The sequence below is a fragment of the Cavia porcellus genome, unplaced genomic scaffold, assembly GCF_034190915.1.
Source record: "Cavia porcellus strain 051 isolate PalLab524CR breed Dunkin Hartley unplaced genomic scaffold, mCavPor4.1 scaffold_18, whole genome shotgun sequence".
Taxonomy (NCBI): Eukaryota; Metazoa; Chordata; class Mammalia; order Rodentia; family Caviidae; genus Cavia; species Cavia porcellus.
In genome coordinates this window covers 47,925,467-47,931,466 of record NW_026947501.1, presented here as the reverse complement: position 1 = coordinate 47,931,466, position 6,000 = coordinate 47,925,467, and the positions used below count along the sequence as shown (strand labels likewise).

The following is a 6,000-nucleotide window of genomic DNA, read 5'->3' as shown; positions in this document are numbered from 1 at the left end:
ACACTTTCTGCAGGATGTATATTTTGAGTGGAAGCCTGACATTTGGCCCTCTTCTGCCCGACCCTCTGTAGATTCTAGATCCTATATATGGTGGGGGTAATTCTGCCAAAGCCTTTCCTTCCGCAATCTGCTAACCTAATCAAACATTTGCTCTCCTGAAACAAAGATGGAGCCAGGAAACTTTCTCTTATATTTCAATTGCCACTTGAAACTGAAACCTCCATCTCTTCTGGATCATTTGAATACCTCATTTATAGTTGGCATTTACTTGAATTCATAAGACGTGAATGCTTTAAAAATCAGTACTTGTGGCGAGCAGGGGCTTCGGTTTCTGACAGGGAAGCCTGTAAATGTGCTCAGCCCAACTCCTGGCAGATGCCAAATCCAGTTCACAATGGGTCAGGCTGGCACCCTTTCTGGATGGCAAAGCTGAAAAACGGTCCTGTCGCCCCCCCATCAAGGATACAATTGTTTCTAAGTTTCAGAGTTGAACGCTTCATTAAACACTACAGCTTGTATCGTGAGGAGGCTCTGAATTGCTAACTTAATATTTAGCTCCCAAAATTCAGAGACAAACACCTTAGTACACCCTCCACCCGCCACAAATGGCCACATTTGCTAATCTTTAGCGAAAGGACTGGGAGAGAGAAGAATGCACAGTTTTAATTTGCTAATCACCCAGTAGGAGAGGGGTAGGGGGGAGATGCTAATGGGCTGCAGACATCTGTAATGACCCTTGGACAAAACTGAGGAAAACTAAATCAAAGCTTTGACAAGGGCAGGAGAGCGGAAACAGAAGCCCTAATTGTGGCCCTGTGAAGTGCTCGGTCCCCTTTTGTGTCTTTTGTAGGGAAATGGTACAATACTTTATAAAGTAACTTTTAGGCCAGAACCAAAAATGACTTTTTCCATCTCTGGAGATAAATGGTCAGACTTGGTGTGTGAAATACGCGCAGAAGGACGACATTATATTGCAAATGTCACACACAAAAGGGTCTGGGCGCGCTTTTGCCAGTTAAATTTGGCTAACCTGCAGAAAGCCCATTGTCAGAGCAGCCATGCTTCACTGCGTTCTCTTCCCTCTTTATGGTTAAGTGAACCTGCAAACAATGACAAGGAAATATGCACTGAGTCACATATTCTAAGAAATAGACTGTACTCTCCCCTAATCGAAATAACGGCACTTTAATCTTGGATTTTCCACATTTTCCCCGGTAGAGCCCCCATGTGCTTCCTCTGAACCTATATCAGCTCCTGCAGTTCTTCCAGGGGGGCCCTGCAGGACCAGGCACTGTAGCCCTTGAAGTATTGAGACGAGCAGAGCAGGCGAAAGGTAAGTAAGTGGCTTCCTACAGTATTTCGAGTGTCTGTCTCTCTGCTGGCAGAGGCTGGAGTGTTCTTGCTGGAGAGAAGCTTTGCTTAATGTCCATCCTGGGGCCATCAAACTGATTCTTGTTGCTGGTTTTTAACGGCTGATGAGTAGGAGGCAGACAGAGTGGAAGAGAAAGGAAATTGGTGGCACTGAACTTACAAAAAGGTGGAGAGCCATGGGTTTTGAACTTTGAGTATTCCACTGACAGACTCCACAGAGGGGAGCGTGGTACTCTCAAAAGAGAAAGCGGACTGAACGACAGGTTTATTATGGTTTTCCTAGCTGCACGAGTTGGCTTTTCTCTTTCGTTTTTCATTTAGCTTATTTCTAAGGATGAAACTGTTATATAATTTGACAATGGAAAACTGTAAAGCACAGTCTGAAGCCATGAAAACCTGCCAGCTATGTGACTGTTCTCTCATTCCTCTGGGTTGATTTTTCTTGGGATGAAAACAACCTTTCAAAACGGGCACTTGAAAGAGTTTCACTTTAGCCTGCCCTCTCCGAACATCCAAACTTCAGAGACCTTGCCCTTGTTTTCCTCCCCTCCCAGAAGTTGTTGAGTACAGTCAGGCTGGAAGGCTGACATTTGAGAAGCCTGGTGAAGCCCCATGGAGAGGTGAACCCTTGCGAGCCTATCTAATGCAGTCTGTATCTTTTTACTTTTTCTCCCCACAGCAAGTTCTCTGGCTCCAACGTTCCATGCTCCCTAATATTGAGTTTTTCCTGCTAGAGGAAAGGCGGCGGACTCTGTCTGAAGCGCTGGCTAACAGTGTCCAGTCGATAATGCAGCAGCTCCCTGCCTGGTCCCAAGGCTCCTTCCTCCCCTGATGGCTTCCAACTTCAGCCCACTCAGCAGGTGTCTCTCAGCACAGGTCCTGAATTAGCGGTTTTTATTCTGGCCAGGAAATGCAAGCTCTCATTGATCTCTCTCTCTCCCTCTCTCTGCCTCTCTCTTTGCTTCTACTTGCTCACAAAGCAGTAAGTGGATTCTTAGATCAAGAAACCCAAGTGCAACACCTCTCACCTTTTAGACTTTCATTCCATACTTTTCTCCTTCTGATGAGCTAAAAACCAAAAGACAGTCCATAAGTATTTCAAAGTCTACTTAGGGCCTTGGTGTCTTACCAAATAGAGTCTTTTTTCAGGAAAGTAAATATTTCTGAAAGATATGTCAAAGGAGTGAGGTTCTAATTTTGCAGCAAGGTCCTCTGCTCCCCTGAGGGTCTCTGTGGAGGAGCTCAGGACAGGCTGAGAGGTCGTTAGCAGTACACAGGGAGCAGACTGGTACCTGTGTGACCCCCCAAGGGCAGCTCTAGGGAGAAGAACCCCACCCCAACACCACATCACTGTGTTGATCAGAGGAGGGACAGACATCGAGCTTTCGCTTCCTGCTGCCAATCACACCTGGGGAACAAGGAGATCTGCCCTGAAGCCTGGCGGCTGGTCACGTGCTGGCGCCATGTTTTGAACTCCAGGGTCTCCTCATCTCAAGGCACTCAGCACTTTTCCAAATCCAAACCACAAAGTAAACAATGCACCCCGCATGACCGTTGGAGAGCCATTGACAGAATGATACATATTCACAAATGGTGCTTTAATGAATCCATTGTGGCTATGAGTCATTTTTATAAGGATTGAGGAGTTCTCTGGTACTCGAATGTGACTAGCATGGAGAAGGAAAAGTTGCAAAGATGATTCCCTATTGTTGTGCGTAGGACTTCCAGGAATGCCCTGGCCACATTTTAGGAGCTTTACAATAACCATTCCTGTTAACGTGTGATCATCTCAGCTTGCTGACAATAAAATTCATTTAAAATAGTACCTCAGCTAGGAATGCTGAATAAATTGCTATTTGTCACTTGTGTTTCTTGCTTTTGCTAGTAATAGCTGCTAATGGCTGGAATTGAAATGTTCAGTAGGTACTATGAAAGAATTTGAGGAGAAGGCCTGTGACTTTAAAAATACGTAACTTTTAAAAACAAGTGACTGTCAAATACCTGAAAATAGTTCATAGATTTTTTGCGGAGGAGGGGAGATCATTTCTGTTTCCTTCTCCATACCTGTACATAATGACAGATTCTCCCTGCGGAACTCTGCACCTGTGTGAGTGGGGCTGATGGAACCCAGCATGGGAAGAGGTGGCTGGTGAAGCTGGCAGGTCGCACATTTCATTTGCAGAATGCATTGGTCCTGCTGAAAATTAGTGGAAATGCAGTGGTCTGAGTCTGGGTCCTGCGCTGGGCTGCCTGTCTGCCCCTTGACTCCTGGTCCCCTAGTGTAGCTCCCCATCCCAGTGGCAGCACAGCTCGAGTCTGTGGATTGCAGAGTTGTGGTGGTTGACTGTGTTGATGAGATTGTCAGATTTTAATCATTGTAATAGACAAGGAACCTTCAAGAACCTTGGGAACATTTGACCACTGAAATGTTAACTATGAGTGATCCATACTAGAAAAACAAATTCATGGTTCATTTTAATTTTTTTTCTCAATCCTAATGGAACTTAAAATGGCAGCATAGGAATTTTACTTAATTAATATTTCATGGTTCTATATGTATTTCTCTGTCTACATAGTATTTTTCACAAATCAAAACACAAAACTCTTGTATGAGATGTCTGTGTGTGCACTTGCATGAATTTTTATGACATTGGTATCTCTTGAAAGTTTCCAACCACGTTTCCTAAGGGTTTAAACACCAAGTAGATGATCCAGACCAGATTAGTATTCAACTTCTTGGATAGGAAATGAATGGATCCATTTATGCTTAATTATTATCACTGCAGTTTAATTAAACCAGAGTGAATAGGAATGAATCTTCTTTTGTAAGCCCAATATAGTTTCCTATGGGTTTCATTCACTATGCTGTTTTTATTAATTATACAGCTATAGCTTTATGTTTATATGTTTTTGCACAACAGAATAAATATATTGATTGTGTGTGTGTGTGTGTGTCTGTGTGTGTGTGTGTGTGTCTGTGTTACCAAGGAGTGAAGCCAGTGCCTTCATACTGAGTCACAACCACAAACTTTTCAATTCATTATCGTATTTTTATTTTGAGGTAGGCTTGCTAACCATGTTTCTTGGTCTAGGCTGGAACTTGCAGTCTTCCTGTCTCAGCCTCCCAGGGTCCTGGGATCACAAGTGTGCACCACCAGGCCTTGCTTTAATGTATTTTTAATTCATTTATGAATTGTGTATCTGGATTGATATGTGATGTGAAAAGAAGAATTTTGGTGACGCTACTGCTCACAATTACATCTAGCGTATACATATTAGGTTGAAAGTGAAGAAGTTACCAGAGTAGTAGGATGAAGACATTTCTCAGGTTTGATTTTCCTGGTTTAATTTGTATTATTGATAAGACAACAATGCAAAAGCCATGGAGTTTATGCATTTGCTTTTGAGTATTCACTGGGGTGAAACATTCTTATTGAAAAATAATCAGGGAATCCTCTCTGTCCTTGCCATATACAACTAAATATCCAAAGAGTTCAATATATCACATGCAGTGTGAATAAGTCTTATCATGGAACAGGAAATATGTGATTAAATTAAATGAAAAGTAATTTCCACTTCATGAAACCTAGCTTTCCTTACTTTTAACTTTCAAATGCATTTTGTCTTTTAAAGAAGACTTTCTCTGTGTAGTCTTTAAATGGCCTAATTCATCTTCTTTTGAGCTATTGTTCATTTATTTTATTCAATTTATTTTTATAATTATTTTATAATTAAAAGTATTCTCACTGTATGCGAGAGTGTTGGAAGTTGGGTAAAGCAAACACTCACTCAAAGCACAACATTAACTTCGGACTAAAACTAATCATAGGATGTTATAATCTCGAAGCCCGATTCCTAAGGAGGTTATTACAGAATGAATAAGCTGATTATGATGGAAATTTCTTGCTGGTGTTGCTCTGGTCTTCAGTTGCATACCCTGCCATAGAACCTTGCTAGCACTCATGTTCCCCGATATTCGCTGCTGTAATAGTTCACAATTGGAGCCTCAACAGTGATGCTAACACTTCAATGAAATTGTTCTACATAATTTTGTGATATATGAAACAGATTAAAATGATTGAATTGCTTTAATATATCCCATTAGTGTTTGAGATATCTTGATACTCCCTTTCTTTTTAAGCTATATAAAAGGCAGTTTCTGTCCTGCCGAAGCAGCATTTCATGAAGTAGGGTGGGGTGGGTGGAAGCCAGGTTCGGAGAGCCAGGGGGCGGGCGAGTGGGGAGCTCGGAAGCCGAGGAACACCGAGGGCAAATTAGGGCAGTGTCCACACTTGTCCTGTGAATTTGTGGGTCTGAGTTAAGAAAAATAGTATGCATAATCATTTCATTTCATGATTAACAAATGATCTAAACCGTAAGATCTGATTTTAAGGGAAAAACATTTGTTTTCTTTCATAATTTCTCTATCTGAGTAATAAGAATTTCGAGGAAACTATTCCTCACTGATTTTCCCAGATCCGTTGATGATCCCCAGGGCCCCGGCTAGTGATCCTCCCACGTGAGCAGTGCTCGGTGCTGGGAAATGTGCTGCCTTTGAGAGGAGTCCGTGGTGGGAACCGGTCTCCTTTATGTACTGCTCTATTTCAGCTGAGTGGCTACTTGCTGCTA

General features: G+C 42.4%; 1 long non-coding RNA gene across 1 annotated transcript in view; it reads left to right on the top strand.

Moving 5' to 3' along the window:
• The first annotated feature begins 1,048 nt into the window (after positions 1-1,048).
• The window catches only part of LOC134471343 (uncharacterized), a 173,547-nt gene continuing 168,595 nt past the window's right edge, over positions 1,049-6,000 (top strand). Inside the window, exon 1 of the long non-coding RNA XR_010040748.1 lies at positions 1,049-1,333. This is a non-coding gene — a long non-coding RNA (uncharacterized LOC134471343). The remainder of the gene's footprint in view (positions 1,334-6,000) is intronic.